The sequence below is a fragment of the Salvelinus fontinalis genome, chromosome 16 (assembly GCF_029448725.1).
Source record: "Salvelinus fontinalis isolate EN_2023a chromosome 16, ASM2944872v1, whole genome shotgun sequence".
Taxonomy (NCBI): domain Eukaryota; kingdom Metazoa; phylum Chordata; class Actinopteri; order Salmoniformes; family Salmonidae; genus Salvelinus; species Salvelinus fontinalis.
This window is the reverse complement of record NC_074680.1, coordinates 26680385-26683683: the sequence shown is the minus strand read 5'-3', so window position 1 is coordinate 26683683 and position 3299 is coordinate 26680385.

The window sequence follows — 3299 nt, the reverse complement described above, 5'->3', positions numbered from 1 at the left end:
AAATGCGCCTTACATTTTAAGAGTACCTCACTATAACATTTTGAAGTGGGTTTAGGCATAAATAGGATTAATTCCCAAACAATGTCCTTTGCTCTTCCTCCCATAATTTCATTTGCAGGGTCCACGGGATGAATAGCCAAGCAGGCAGTGATGTGGAACCTGGAGGACGGGCCATACCGGCGGCCCTGCGCCACAGCACCGCAGCCTTCAGGTTATGTTACATTGATAATGTCACAGCTTCAGGAGCGCCACCGCCCACAGCCCACCGTACAGGACAAAGCTCGGAATCCAATTATCCTCCCTATAATTTGTGGGAATTTTACGCTTCCCTTTTTATGCTCTGGCTGGCTCCAACATTCCACTGTACCTGTGCAAGCTACAAGGCAGGTTGGAGGGACTATTTTTCTAGCAGAGATTTTGTAGATTAGGAGCAGTGTCCATAGAACTCCAAAATGGCTGAATTGAGATTGGGAAACTGGATCGTTTCAGCTGCCATCAATTATTCTATGACTATTGTATTGTGATGTAGCCTACATAATTCCAGATTAAAGAAAGTCTTGATTTTCATTACCCTACCAACATCGTATTACTTATTTTGGCTGATTGGGAGAGACAAAGAAAGGTAACTTTTGTGTTAAATCTTTACATGTTAATATAGGCACGGGATGTCAACTGTCTATATTTTGAATACATTTTCATGGAATCAGTGGGTTACACCTCTATGGTAAACTACAGTATGCTGGATGTCCTGTCTGCCTCAAAGACACTGCCATGCAAAACACACTTAGAGAGAACAGTGAAGTACACACTAGCTAATGGATTACCAAACCCAAACCAGAGTTTTACCAGCACTCAGGTTTGGCGTGAAGTCAGGCAGGTCTTTTTGAGGTATGTACCCCCCCCCCCCCCCCCTGCCCGGCCCCCGACTGGGTTTGATTTAATTAAAAGGAAGAGGGTGCATCAATTTCAGCAGCGTCGCGGGGAGATGACAGTACACAAATTGAAAGTAAGCAGATCGGCAGGGCCGGGAGGGGGCCAGTTCATTAACATGGAACACAATTCTGTGTGCAATGTAACAAGATTAGAAACATTATTATCATTCCACCCCCAGACATAAAGTCCCTGTCACAGCCTGAGCGAGAGGAGAGAAGAGAGGGGGGATCCCATGTAGCCACTCAGCTTGTGACAACACTGAGATGGTGTGGAATAAACGCATAGGATTTGACGTGAATACAAGTATTCTGATATATTTTTGAGTAGGATATGGGGGAAATCTACAGAAGAGCTTTTTCATGCTATTTGAATGGAGAGTATTCAAAGAGACAGTTGGATGTATGACAGTGTCTAGATCAAGAGAAACAGTTGGACTAGATCAAGCGTCTCAGTTGGAGAGAGATATAGAGAGAAAGTGAGCATGATTTCCTGTCAAAGGCATTAATTCCCTGTCATCCGGATCTGGATTCAAAGATTGATGTAATGTATGATGGAACTTGTGTGTGTGTGTGTGTGTGTGTGTGTGTGTGTGTGTGTGTGATTATCAGGACAGGTCTGTTTACCCACAGCGTCCTATCATAGCATGGTCAATAGCTGTGATGCTAGGCCAGGATTAGGTCCTCAGCCCTGTGACTGCCATGATTACATCGCTTCACACACTTTTACTCACGACAGCCGCAACTGATGTACTTATCACTTCCAGACTCTCTGACATACCCCTCCACTGCTGCTGCTCCTGCTGCTCATCACATGGAGGGATTAGATTTGTTTGAGTGAAGATCTTCCTATACTGGTCTGAAGGAACATGTACTGTAACAGTCCAGAAACGAGCTTCAGTTTTACCGAAAAACATATCCCTTTAGTGAACTGAATGTGGTTTTTAGCTTTATGTACAATCTCTGATGCTGTGTATCCATCCCTTCTGTTGACTCTTCAGATTAGATCGGGGGTTATATGCTAGTGTTCCCTTTCAGGAAATCCAGAGGAGGAATGTGAATGCGTTTAGTCCAAGAGGAGGTCTGTTAATGAACAGTAAAGACAGATGAGTCTCTCTGATGCCAAGCAGGTCGCATGAATTGGATTAGTGTGACCTGAGATTGGGATGGATAGCTGTCTATGTGCCAAGTGGTCATTAGCTTGGCAGCACCACCACATGCTAATAATACTGTACTCAAGACTGGTTCCCCTCAATACAAATTTGGAGCACCGGACCTCCAACGGAGAGAGAGCAGCTAATCAGGAAGAATAGTTTAGATGTCTGTATTTAATTTCGAGTGGAGCATGGACAGGAATATTTTTTTATTTTTTACCTTCATTTAACCAGGTAGGCAAGTTGAGAACAAGTTCTCATTTACAATTGACTTAAAGGGGGTGAAACAAAATCTTTTTTAAATCTCCCCACCACAATTCCACTCTTTCCCAATGTTAAATGAGATTGAAAGTTCCACTGCGCACTTTCCCGGGGCTGTCAAATGAGATGTCAGTCATGTGTCAGAACAGTCCGATGCTCATCTGCTCTAATACATCACAGACTTTTATATGGACCAGGATCAGGGAAGCTCCCCTCCCCTCACCAGCCCCCCCTGGGACCCAGCGTGATTGATAACAACATCCAGGCAGGGACTGATTCATACTGGTGCCCATTTGGAGAATGGGGTGAGGCAGAGACCACTTCCTCCTGTACTGGTGCCTACCACAGCCCTACTGGAGAACATGACATTAGCCTGTTAAATACACAGCAGCAGCATGCTGAACCCCTGGAGTGTTCTGGAGACAAACTCAACAAGGTTTTCATTCATAAAGTATGCTTTGACAGCCATTGATAAATCGTATTCACCAGATGCTGATATGATTTTCATTTTTTTTGTTTAGTATAAGGTAATCATCTTAGAACACAGACACCATGACATGCCCACTTTAAAATCCAAAGGGGCGGCAGGTAGTGGTTAGAGCGTTGGACTGAAAGGTTGCAAGATCGAATCCTCGAGCTGACAAGGTAAAAATCTGTCGTTCTGCCTCTGAACAAGGCAGTTAACCCACTGTTCCTAAGCCGTCATTGAAAATAAGAATTTGTTCTTAACTGACTTGCCTAGTTAAATAAAGGTGAAATAAAAAAATAAATAAAAATGTGGTGAACCCCTGGTCCAGAAAAGCTACAAGCCAACAAGACTCTGAGCTAACTCTCAATCAGGAACCGACTGATCCCTGGCCTGAGTCCCTCAGGTAAGAATCACCCTCCTCAGGTTTAGTTAGTCAAGTTACAGCAGAAAAACAACAGAGTCCACAAAGCCAGGAAAGAAAACAAA